This window comes from Triturus cristatus, chromosome 2_2 (genome assembly GCF_964204655.1).
Source record: "Triturus cristatus chromosome 2_2, aTriCri1.1, whole genome shotgun sequence".
Lineage (NCBI taxonomy): Eukaryota > Metazoa > Chordata > Amphibia > Caudata > Salamandridae > Triturus > Triturus cristatus.
The window spans coordinates 322,022,733-322,036,343 of NC_140582.1; the positions used below are offsets into that span (position 1 = coordinate 322,022,733).

At 45.0% G+C, this 13,611-nt stretch overlaps 1 protein-coding gene across 2 annotated transcripts in view; it reads left to right on the forward strand.

The window, feature by feature from the left end:
- LEF1 (lymphoid enhancer binding factor 1) overlaps window positions 1-8,410 on the forward strand; it is a 233,642-nt gene extending 225,232 nt beyond the window's left edge. For both annotated transcript variants that reach the window (XM_085641386.1, XM_085641387.1), the window contains one exon: window positions 7,260-8,410. The gene's annotated coding sequence lies outside the window, so the exon portion shown is untranslated. The remainder of the gene's footprint in view (window positions 1-7,259) is intronic.
- Window positions 8,411-13,611: the final 5,201 nt, after the last annotated feature.

Consider the following 13,611-nt stretch of genomic DNA (forward strand, 5'->3'; position numbering starts at 1 on the left):
GCACCAAAAGAAAAAGTGGCCCACATTTGTTAATAATGACCTTTCATGAAGCGTTGCTTAGCATCTGGAGTAATTTTGGGAGAAATCTCTGATAAATGAAACATTCTAAGCTCGTGGGGTCTGTAACATTGGCCAACACTTGATGCACCACTAAACATACCATTATTCCACTGCAACACATCGACAGGTCTCATTACCTGATCTTCAGGCCTATACATTTCTCTACTTTGGGTGCCTGAATGTGTTAGCCATGTATTATTACCTTAGTCTCTGCTTCCCCCAAAGATCCCCGAATATCCTGTATCATATCATCCCATGAGTTAGAACCATCCACATCCTTTGTGTCTGGAGGCTTCTGTTCCCCCTCAAGGAACCAGGGTTCTTCCTCTTTTGGTTGTCACTCAGGAGCCCCTCCACAAGCAATGTCTTTGGAGATTGCATACAACTTCATACTTATTGTGTTTCGTTTTGAGGGTAGAGACTTGATCTGAATCTGGAAAAGCTGCAGGAATTCACTCAAATGCCTTTCATTCTCTCCATACTCCTTTCCTACTTTCTGTGTGCACCTTTCTCGTTCTCCCAATCACTTTTTGCCCCTCTCCTAGTTCTTTCTTTTTCTCTCATACTCTTATTTCTTTTCCTCTCCTTGGTGTCGCTCATTCTACCTATGTGCTTCACTTAGTCTCTCACATTTCCCCTCTCTCTTTTTTTTCTCTCTGTCTACAATGCCCCACCCCTCTCTCCCACTCCTGTCCCCCCTGTGGGCTCTTTTTTGTTGTTATTTGTATATCTCTCAGGCCCATATTCCTCCTGTCATTTTTTATCTCTCCTTTAAATTTTATTTAATTTCTCTGTCTTGCAAACCTTCATTTTTTTCTCTTGCCTTTCTCTCTCTTGTCAGCCTCTTCCACATCCCTCTGCCCCATGAACCTCTTTGTACTATACTCAATGTTATATTCTTATGTGTCCCCTTTATTGCTTTGCTGCAGACAGTAACTGCGTCTTTCTGTGCCTGAAGGAAGCTCTTAAACCAAATGAGAATCCACAGGTGGAATTTCCTTTACCATTCCATCTCTTTGATGAAGGAAATTCCACTGGTGGATTGTAATCTACAATTAGCACTTCTTTCTGGAATGCCAACAACCTCTAAACTAAGCCCTAGACTGAGGAAGAGAATGAAGCTACTGCATGCGCGGTAGTAACCATCCTTCCTTTTGCTCGTAGACTAGGAAATGTTTGACATCCTCATCTTCTTTCGTCTCCTCTCCATCATTTCCTTCGCAATTCACTTTTTTTTTTTAGTTTTATATAGCATAAACTCTACCCAAAGGTATTGAAGAGCTTTACATGGACACGTTCATTTATTTTAGGAATTGGGATATTTAGTGATATGCCCAGAATCACAGAATGTTGAGCCGAGGCAGAGACTAAAACCTAGTTCTCAAGCTCCAAAGTCGGCAGCTCTGGCCATTATACCACATCCTCTACCAATTTCCTGCCTCCCACTTCCTCACTTCCGCTTTCCAGCTTTCTGTCTTTAACGATTTCTGCCCATCTCTCCGCTGTTTTTCATCACTTCTTCTCCCTAATCTCTTCCCCCTCACTCCATCTGTCTGCATATCTAGCACTCTTATCCTCTCTCCTCTATCTTTCCTTTCTTCCTCACTTGATTTCCTTTTCCCCTTCCCAATTTTTTGTCACTCTTCTCCACTCTGCTGTCTCACTTTTTCTTTTGTCTCTCTCCACATTGCTCTCCTTGCTCCATCCATTATGTTACTTCTCTTGCCATGGTTATTCTCCCTTCCCTTTTTCATTTTGGCCACAAATGAACGTTTTTTACGCCTTATTTTGCGTTGTCAAAAACATTTTCCTTCCTGCTTATTTTGGTTTCTTGCATTACTTTTTATTTTTGTTCAGTGGTAAACCGGAGTCCCTTCCAAATAACAAGGTGGCAGAGGACTGCTGTTGGAAATGAAAGTAGAGCCTTTTAGATGGCAGTTACACTTAATCTTTCACCCTGCACAGCCCCCTTTTGCTCGACCCCAGGTAACATTAGAGCGGGCTGTGACGCTCAAAAAAGAGCCCAGCCACCCCCAGTGCCTCACTGTCACTCTGTGAGACTCGGGATGGGAGGGGGCCCATCACATGCTGTGTCTGCTAAGTTTGGCACATTGTCCTACTGCACAAGACAATGAGCCAGCCATTCTCAGTACTTGATTATAACTAGCTCCGATCTTCTCTCTAAGGCTTCAGCAGCCTTTAAGGTCCAGCGCAGGAAAATGTGATTTTATCTAAGGCTGAAAATGCAGCCCATCAGCTGGTCCTTGCCTCAGGCCCCTTGGGCAATGCCCAATTGCCCGCCCTGCCAATCCAACGCTGCTAAACACTTCCATAACAAGAGCCATACACATCAGCTTTGGCAATGAGTGTTTAGCATTTGGTCCTGTTGCATTTCACGATACAATAGAGACTAAGAAAGCAGCCTCCTGCCATATAGTCACTTCGAATCATCTGAATCAATTATGTTTCAGGGTTTCTGCTATGAGCAATTTAAGATATGGTCTTAAGAGGGCACTTAGAAGTCCGAGCCCTGTGGTGTAGCCATGTGTCTATCATCACATTGTCCATAGCCTTGCTGTTCCATAGTCCCAAGCAATTTGCAGCTAGCTGTATGTAACTTGAATAAGTGACACAAAGACACCTCACAGATTTTTATGGAAGTATATATTTTATTGTCTCGCAGAAAAACATAGAAAATGTTCTCCTGCAGACTGGTCTGGAAGAGCCCCTGTAAGCCCAGACTTCTCTCCAGGGGGACCCTGCAAGTGCTGCTAATGGGGGTATGCCAAAGTCCAAACCCCTTCAAAAATCAAATTCATGGCCATCCCCTCCTGAAAACAGTATAGGAGGGCAAAAGTGTGAATTACATTGGCCTGTGAAGCACCACTAAGTTGCTGTAGCATTTAATGTTGTCTTGCGTGCAACGTAACCAGCTTGACTCTGTTTAGTGGCTGGTATATAGGCTACTGTCTTCAAGTGTTTTGTTAGTCAATTAGTGTGCGAACAGTTCTGTGTCTGATTCCTTATTAAATCTCCTGGATCTTTCTTCATATTACTGTCCCATGGATTTATTCTGCACACTGAGTGAAAAAGTAGCACAGGGAAGCACATACATCATACTTATGTGCAAGGCAGCACTCTTTAAACACCTCACACCATTTCCATGCTCTTGACTTCAGGCCCGATTCACAAATGTAATCTGAGACAAAATCCTAACTTTACGACTTTCGGTGCTCACAAAAGGCATTTAGTAGTAGTAAAGTTAGGATTCCTAACTTTACTACTACTAAATCCCTTTTGTGAATACCGAAAGTCGGAAAGCTAGGATTTTGTCTCAGTTTAGTTGTAGTAAAGTTAGGAATCCTAACTTTACTACTACTAAATGCCTTCTGTGAATACCAAAAGTAGTAAGTTTAGGATTTTGTCTCAGATTAGTTCTGTGAATCGGGCCCTTCACTCCTATTTCAGGTGAGTTTTAGCACCTATAGAGACAAGCTACTTCCTTGTTATTGCAGAAGCAGTTAAATATGTATAGCATAATTTACATACTGCCTACAGATTAAAGAGGACTTGCATGCTACAATCCATATCGGTATGAGCAGGGCTCACTGAACCTTTTTCAGGAATATTGAGAATGATCCCATGTGATTTGTTAAAAAGTGGACTTGGGGAAGTGATAAGCTGCTTTAAATTGTTCACATACACTATATAGGGTAGTTATGCAGGGTCTGAGAGATTTTAACCCTGCATCCGTTCCTTGGAAAAGTGTTGTTCCCCACCAGCTTACTACTGGGAAGTGGGACTCAGAATATTACAGTTGGTATATTTCCACTCTGACAATAGAGGAGAGAGCATTTAGAAATAGTGTTTTAGCTTTCTCTGTATCTATAGGCAAGAAGAGCACATGTGGGTGAGGCATAGGGCCGGACTGGCCCTAGCGGGCACCAGGCATTTCCCCGGTGGGCCGCCAGGGCGGGGGGCCGTTTTTGGGCCCCTGGGGGCCGTTTTTGTTACAAGGCTGTTTTTGCAGCATAGCTGCAATATCGGCCCCTGTAACAAAAATCGACCGAATACGGCCCTGGCAAATGGCTCTGGCCGCACCCCCAACCCTCCAGAGGGGAGTGGGGGGCAGCTGAGCACTTTGCCAGGGCCGGTTTTGGTTCCCAGTCCGGCCCTGGTGAGGCATGGTTAAGAACTGGGTGTGGATTGCCAATGTCTGATTGGGAGTGGGGTGTGGAGTGCAGAGGCTGGGCACAGAGAGTGAGAACCACCTTTTGTATGCATGGGGCAGTTTGTTCATTGCAGCATCGTAAAGATACTACCGTAAGTCTACAGCCTAAAAGTCTCTGGGATCCTGGAGACAGCAGCAGATTAAACTAGGCCTGCTTAGCCTAGTAGGTGTCTTTACACAAGTCTCGCCCATAGAGAGGATGGACACAGGCCGCACCCCTTAGTGGCCCAAGTTTGAGTAATGCTGTGGATGAGTAACTGATCGAGCACTGCCCTGTGACAGATCCATCCAGGGCCGGACTGGCCGTAGCGGGCACCGGGCAACCCCCCGGTGCGCCGCAAGGGTGGGGGCCTGTTTTGGGCTCCTGGGGGCCGCTTTTGTTCCAGGCCGTTTTTGCAGCATAGCTGCAAAATCGTCCCTGTAACAAAATCGGCTGAAAACCGGGCCTGGCAAAGAGCTCGGCCACACCCCCAACGGGAGGGTGGGGGGCGGCCAAGCACTTTGCCAGGGCCGGTTTTGGTTCCCAGTCCGGCCCTGGATCCAGCTCAGGTTATGGTGTGGGAGCACTTGGACGAGCCAGGGTCAGAGCCCCAAAGGAAGAGGAGCATCCTGAGAGAGACACCTGGGATATGTGCCCAGTCTGAGGGTGATCGAGATTCTCCATTCACGGCAGAAAGACAGACCCCATAGAGGTAGATCTCTACCAAACTCCTTGAGGAAAAACTATGCAGGAGACTCAGCTTGGGAAAAGGGTGGGTGCACAAGATTCGGTGAGCTAGCCACTAATAAAGGTTGCCCCAAAATAGAATCAGAGAGAGAGTTTCACTTTGGGGCATATTATCAAGCACGGCGTTAAAATTATCGCCGCTTTAGCGGCAGAAAACTGCAGCTAAAGCGGCGATAATGGGCTTGATAATATGCCCTTGAGAATTCCAATAGAAGCCCATGTTGACACCAGAACATGGGCTTCTATTGGAATTCTCTGCGGCATATTATGAAGCCCATTATCGAGTTGTGAGAGGTGGGGTAAGTTTAGATTTGAGTGATCTACCGAAATTAATTAGTGATCATGTTACTAGCCGGATTAAAAAACAAATGATGCATATAAATCTTATAACATTTTATCAGAGCATAAGAAGATATTACCCATTGCATTAATATTATCTGACACTGTTAGAGGTTATAGGTCAGGCTGAGAAGAACTGGTGATTGGCTGATGGATGACGTTATAATGACATTTTCCTCCCCTGTGGCACAGTACAGCACCCTATAATGGTTTATTAAATACCGTACATAGTGTTGTGCACATAAGTAGCTGATATCAAGTTCTTACTATAAAGTGTTTATCTTTTATATATTTTGTCTGTATTTCAGTTGCAGATGATGAATGTTGAGGGTCTCGTTTAAAGGTATGCGGTAAGGGGACATCCATGAAAAAATCATGGGTGTCCTGACTAGGCCTGGGCAAAGCACTACGCTACGCTCGCGAAGTTTGCGAAGTTCGCGCTACTTCGCACTACGCGAATTGCACGTAGCACAGAGCGAACATGCGTAGCGTAGTCTTGCGTAGTGCTGCGGTCATTTTTTGCTTGCTCGCGGTCCTCAACGTCAATTTGGCGACCGCGAGCAAGCAAAATGACATCCCGGCGAGACTTTTACCTTGTTCGCGATCAGCAACATCAAGTTGGCGATCACGAACAAGGAAAATAAACCTCCCGGCGAGATTCCTAACGCGAGGAGGTCAGGTTTCTCATTGCGAGGGGTCGCTTATGCTCGCGACCGCTCGCGATGAGAAACTACCAGTTCGCATTGAGAAAGCTGCCGCTCGAGTAAAAATCTCCTCGAGCAGCAGAAAACTACAGCTCGCACTGTGCAAGATGCCATTTTCAATGATTGCACAGTGCCGGTTGCTTGTCCGCACTGTGCAATCATTGAAAACAACATCTTGCACAGTGCGAACATGTTACTACGCAGTTCGCGAAGTGCTACGCGAAGCTCGCGTAGTGCGAACTGCACTTTGCGTAGCTCCGCGAACTGCTACTTCGCGAACTACGCCCACCCTTAGCTCCTGACTGCCACCTCTGCCTTCCCTCGTCTCATTTAGACGTGGACAGTAGCAGGACATCAGGAAAAACAGGGATCTCTGCCTTTCGCCTGTTATCTAGAGTGCACAGGAAGGCACTGTTCCTAATCAACTTCCCCACTAGCAACACCCTACTGGTGTACCTGACCATGGTGGAAATGGCTTTCTGTTTGTCCAGGAATAAACCAAGATGGCGCTTGTCTCGAAATGTCTCTCACAGGCTCGGAAAAAGCTCCCAGCACGTGGATGACATTGTGAATGTTATTTCTGGAATGGATCCCTACTTTGGGAGTCGATCTCCAAGAATAACCTAAGTGTAGACAAGTCCACAATGCCAGCTTGACATGGCAGAACGGCCATCACGGATCATATTTCAGTGGAGTTGGCTCCCGGCAAGTCTGCAGAAGCCGCGTCAGGAGGAAAATGCTTTTAGTGAGGGCGGTCAGCCTTAAATTAGCCATCCTGGCCACTGCTGATGTGGCTCTTTCCACAAAGGTGTTTTGGCAGCTGGCTGCGCAAGTTCAATTGAGGCTGTGTCATGTATGTCCTTATTTTGAATAGTGTTGGAAATATTTATTTTATGTGTGGAGTTCGCTTATATTCACTTAAGTTTCAGTTTACGTCTATCAGATTAAGGGTCAATTAAAACCCCATATTAGCCATCAAAATGTATTCACTTTTTGAAAGGTATTGGCAGAAAACAAAAAATGCTGTGTGTGTGTGGCATTTGCTCTCACATGACAAATACTAATGAAAATATTGCAACAAAAACTTGAAATGCCCCTTAGCAGACGCCTCGAAAATTTGAAAGTGCCTAGGGTTCATTTGCTGCAAGAAACAATTGTTACCCTTCTTCTAAAAAGCTTGATTTTCCTTTCCCTGCAGGAGGTAAAAGAAATGCTTTCTCCACATGCAAAGCAAGGGCAGGAGTACCAGGACCCCTTCTGGAGATGGAAGCCTGTTAACACCCTGGTTCTCTTCTACGCCTGCAGAGCACTCACCAAGGAGTTTGCTACAGACCTTCTCTTCATCCCACTGACGTCACCGCAAGAGATGCTGTACCGTTAAGACAATCACTGCCTAAACAACTCCATTTACTATCCAATCCTGACCTCATACGCAAGAGCACAGGAGGTGATCTTCTGCAAACCCTTTCTCCAGAAAAAACTGCTACCTGCATCTCCTCATTGCGCCCCATAAGAGATTCACCTCCGGGTTGACATTGTCCCAAGAGCCAGAACAATCCTCTGCATCACCCCTGCCTGCTACAGGCCAACCGGTGCCACAGGCCCCCCAAAGTGGCCCACAGTCCACTGAAGACTCCCTTTTCTTCTCCATTCTCTTATTTAATGACAGTTCAAAAAGATACATTCTTGGTTTTACCTTTAAGTGGAATGCTTTTGTATTTTTTTTTTTTTCTTTTTTCTCTTGATGTATACTTTACTGGAGGTGAGCATTTACAAGAGCTTTAAAAATCTATTCTTTTTTTTGTATTAAAAAATAATGGATTGTCTTCTGGGCCAGAAAAATTCATTCAACAAAATTGTGGGAATCCTACTATACTTCTTGAGTAGGAGTTTCTCAGTGCTTTCCAAGTTCAATACTTTTTAAAACAACAAGATGTTTCTTAAAAGGCTTGCTCAATATATTTTATTCAGACATTTGGATGATACAGCCAGCTTTGCCGATGACGAGGAGGCGTTTTACTTTGCTGTCCCTCATTCCTCACTCCATATTTTCTTTTCCTCTGCCTTGTACAAAGCCCAGCACTTGAATTCATTGTTACAATGTAAATTGTCCTGTATTGCGTCTGTTTTTGTTAGCCTGATAGTGGGATTTTTTTATGCCAGTTGTTGAACTATGAATTTTGATGTTACCGCCCTCTTTTTTTTTTTTTTTTAAATAGTGAAGCACACGTCTGCCCAAACATACTGTTGACTGAAAATCTTTATTTTGTCATTCCAGTTTGAGTTATTGTGCTGAAACATTTTTGTTTTTACAAAGCTTTGTAATAAAATGTATAAACTGCCATTTGACTTGGTTATAAGCATGCACTGTTTTCTGATAGAATTCGCAAAAGCTTGGGGTTGCTTCTAGAGGCGTGAGCAAATGGAATGATTGGATCAAAACATTATGGGGGCTGCATTGAAATACTAGTAATTCACTTACATTGCAACTAACAGCATGTGATCTGTGAAGAAAATACAACCCAGAGACAGGACCGGACTGACCGGAACGGGCATGGGGCATTTTCCCAGAATGCTTTAAGGGTGGGGGCCGGCTTTGCAGCTGTGGGGACTAGTTTTGCAGTATTGTGGCAATATCGCCCCCCGTAACACAAGCAGCAGGGCTTCACACTCCCCCCCCCCCCCGCCCTCCCTCCCCTGGGGGGGGGGTGGGGGGAGCTGGGCCGTCAAAATTGCCAGGGCTGCTCTAGGTTCTCAGTCCGGCCCTGCACAGAGATTCCAAAAACCTTGCTATACTGACCATACACCTTACTAAAATGCAAGCATTGGACCATCCTCTTTCTGACAGCCATCTCCCCCTCCTAAAAAACAGGCTGGATCCCAATCTTCAAATTACAAGGGGGCAGATTTACAAGAAGGTGCCGCTTCGTGGCACCGTAAGTCCTTTGGCTGTGCCACGCTGCAGCACTTTCAGAGCACAGGAATGCGACATATTCACAATGATATGTCGCATTCCTGTGCTCTCCCCTGCGCTGGCTCACAAACAGCTGCCATGCGCCGGCGCAGGCACCCTTGGACCATGGTGTAAGGATGCCTGCATCATGGGGAGATTGTTTTTGTGCAGGAAGGCACCCCTTCCAGCACATAAACAATCACTACAGGCATTTTCCTCTTTCAATGCATGCTGTAGAATGCAGCACGCATTAAAAGAGGAAAGAAACAAGGAGAAATGAAAACATTTCTCCTCACTAATGCATAATGACACATTTACAGGTTTACGAATCCTCGTAAATCTGGAAATGTGTCTGGTTCCATTGGTGTTGCATGGGAACACCCACAGCGACACCCATGGAACACCCCTTTCACGCAAAGTGCTGCATGTAATGGGTTCATATTTACAAGAACAGGAAAAGTCACGCAAGTGGCTTTTCCTGACCTTGTAAATATGGGGCAGAAAAATGCGCTGCCGGTGGCGTCACAAAAAGTGACGTACAGGTAGCGCAAGGGGCTGGTAAATCTGTCCCCAAGTGTCCTGCATCCTGAAACAACATCATCGTCAATTTCCTAACCCTAGCTGTGCTTTATAAATTCTCCTGTTCTCACCCAGTTAGAATTATTGCAATCTTTATACAGTATTATTCCTTCTTGAAATTTTGACACAAAGTAAGACTAAAACTGGCCTGGGTAGACCAGCAGCAAAACAACAGCTGCCATTCATTTTAACTCCTGAATTCCAAAATAGAATTATAACAACACAGTGACAACATTTCCACTTCATCAACTAAAAAACATTCTACCAAAATACACGCCAACAACCAAAAGTGTGTGGGGGGAGGTGGGAGAATGGGGATGGTGTGTGTGTGCTAAGCAGGCTAAATACATGGACATTCCTTCTAGCAGCCCTGTGGCAGACCATTGCCTGTTGCTTCAACCATGCTTCCCGCACCCTCGTGTACCAGTCTGAAGGGAGCAAGAGCATATTTCTAAGACGAGCCTGCAAAAGTGCATGCACCAATGTGCTTTCACTTGTGAGATTTATTGTTTACAAAAAAAGGCTTGGAGCTAACCCATGCTTACTATTTGTTGGCTTCATTGTCACTCTTCTTTGCTGATTCCTAATTGGCCAGTGCATGTCAAGGGCAACTTCCTTTCCTTTCTGTGAAGCATGAACGAAGCACAGTTTGATTTAACTTAATTATTGCCCTTTCGATGTTTGAGCTGTGATAAGGTACTGCTTCTTCTGCCCCCTCCCACTCCACCCCTTGTGCCTCGTTATTCTTTCGTCTCCCACCCACTCCTCCGTGTTGCTGCCCCTCCTCCATCTGGTGCTCCCTCACTTTTCCCCCTCCCCTCCTGTTTTGATTTTCCCAAATCCCCCTCCCCCACATCCCTAGTGTTGCTGTTCCCTAATTCCTCACTTGTTCTGCTATTCTCCCACTGTCCGTTGTTGCTGCTAATTCCCTCATGCGGCTTGAACCTCCCTCATGTTATTTTAACATATTGCACAGCAGTGCAGGCTACTGTGCAATATGGCTTTTAAAAAATGCAGTATGATGTAGTCAACGCTGGCCGCTTCATAACACTTTTTTTTCTTGACTTTAAGCTATGTTGAACAGCAGGTTGCGCTACTGTGCAACAAGCCCAAAAAAAACATTGTCAAAGCCAATAGGTCTTGCATAGGCAATATCTTTTTGCTTTTGCAATGCTTGTTATCTTTTGTATTGCTATATTCCACTCAGCAGGCTGACTCCTGGATTTTACTCTTCAAAGTCTCTGTACTTAAGAATGCCACTGACAAATCACTGATGCCGTTGAAGGTGTGGGGCACTAGCCAGACGCTGACGTAATCACTGTACAAAGGACCACATCTCTGTAATAGTCTATTGGGCAGTTGGAGAGTGGAGCGGAGGAAGAACTGGAAAATACAGCACAAGAGGGTAAAAGGTTGTAGAGGGAGGAGGAAAATAAGATGAGGAAAGTGAGACCCTACAAGGTGGAGCAATGGTAGAACAGATCAGTGGTAACAGGAGCGACATTGTTTACCTGTTTCTACTAAGGTGATGGTGAAGGCAACAGTGGGTGAGGAAAAACCAGTGGTCATAATAAACTTGGTACGTAATAATTACAGAAACTCAAACCGACCTCCCATTTTTGCTTTTTGAGGAGGGAAGCCCACCTGCAAAGGCTATCAAGACATCCAGGTGGACCAGCAAAATATTTACCAAGATTCTACAAGTCATAATGTTATTAATACCTGGTTTGATCTACCCAGTAAACACTTATTTTACCTCAGCGGTCCCTTCTTACATTTCTACAAATTCATACATTGATAGCTCAGAAGCTCTCCCTCTATTTTAGACATTGCCATCTTCCCAAACAACTTGAAGAGGTCAAGGGCCTTTGAAAAGCCCTTTCGTCACAGTATGGAAATCGCAGATTCTGATCATATCACCACATCCCAATATACTTCAGCATTTCCTTCAGACAAAACTGAACCCCACACTAGATGTTTGTGCAAACGTTTTTGAGCAAATACTTGCTAATGTCCCAAGTGATGATCTCTGTTACAAATTTTATCTTTACCCACAAAGGGTAATAGTTCACCAGTACCATGGGCCAAGGGCTTGTGGTGGGACCTGATAATTTGTGGTACCCCCTCCACACATGCAACACTGGTGTTTATGTGACCACTGCCACCAAGGCATGCCCTCAATAAGCAAACAATGTCTCAGCATCTTCCAACGTACTTGACCATGATGTACGGCAAAACCTAATGCAAAACAGTGAATAGACACATGAGATGCATTTTTCAACTTTTCTTAAATTTTCCCATGACATTCCACTTTCTGCATTGGTGGGAAAGACACCCTTTGGCTATTTTCACTTTCGCTAAACACGTGAAAGTCACTAACCATCCACTAAATGTCACTACAGCCACCAAAACATCTTTCTTACTCGTCTCTTCTGTGGACTCCTTCACAAATGGTCTTTGTGCATCAACAACATGAGCCTAGCATTGGACATACTTCAGGGAATCAGTCCAGCACCTCAATGCACACTAGAAGCACATGCCATCAATTCAAACTTCAACAGCTAATCATTTTGGATACCATCCAATTTCGCTGTCGAAACTTACATTTAGGGTTCTATAGGTGCTAGAGGACATAGTCGCCTTGCGCCTCTCTCAGTCACTCTTCCTCCTGCATACCATCCTCTTTCAGACCTTCAAGCTCACACTGTGCCATGGTGTGCCACACAATATTGGCACCCTTCACAAGGTCACACGGTGGCGAACCAATATCAGGTAGTAAACACCAGCTGAACCCCTGCAGAGAGTAGGCATTCAGGTCCTTTTTAGAGGTTCTGCACAGTTTGAATGTATTTGTGGCTTTGCAATTTTCTGAGGATATAGGAGGGCATCTCTTGGGAGGGTAAGAGTGGCTCTTTAGCCAGTGAGGGACACAAAGCCCGGTCCCCTCGCCATGGTTCCTCCAGTGATCCTCCAATGTGGATTAAGCTATGAGGGGCTCAGAGTCATACCCCATTAAGTGCCCCACCTCCTCTCTCACATAATATCACATTCTTCAAGGCTGGCAGGTTTGTTCTCCTCCATGTTCACTGCGGATACCCCAACTCATATCACATTACTAGCACAGCCTTCTCATTGACCACCACCACCATCAGGGGCAATATGTGTTTCCTTTCAGTATGCAAAAATTCTCAGAGCTGTAAGGGGAAATGCTAATCTTAATTCCTAGTCACCAAGTATAGTCAAACAATGGGCCAAGGGCTTGTGGTGGGACCTGATAATTTGTGGTACCCCCTCCACACATGCAACACTGGTGTTTATGTGACCACTGCCACCAAGGCATGCCCTCAATAAGCAAACAATGTCTCAGCATCTCCCAACGTACTTGACACCTAGGCTATAATCACAAAATCCTCCGGCAGACTTAGCACTGCCCCATCCGTTCTTTTAAGCATCTTTGGAGAGAATAGTCTTAAAGCCTGGCTGAGAGGTTGGCGGATGACTACTACATCAGAAATGTGACACATATCCCATCAGCCTTATTACAAGTGCATTAGGATTAGGCCTGGGCGGTAAATTCCGTTCCGCTCGCGGAATTTGCGGAATTTGGGTAATTTCGTGTTCCGCGGAGAATGCGGAATTGCCCAAAAATTCTGCGTTCCGCGGCTTCGCAGAATTTTTTGCCTGTTCGCGTTCTCAAAATGCTTGTTCGCAAGATATTTCACCCCGAGCACGCAAACAGTGTTCGCGAACAGGAAAAAAGCATTGGGAACAATCAATTCCGCGTGTACGCGGAATTTCTGCTTGCTCGCGGAGATTTTTTACCATTTCGCAAAGCTTTGCGTAGTGCAAATTCCGCCCACCCCTAATTAGGATATAATGGTGCAAAGTCACATAAAGTGACACAAACTGGCACAAAGACTTGCTAAACTATTTTCTTTCACAGCCAAACATTTTTTGGCCTGGAAAGTTGTCTAAAATGAACAGGAATACCAAAAAGTAACATTTTTCGACAGTGCTT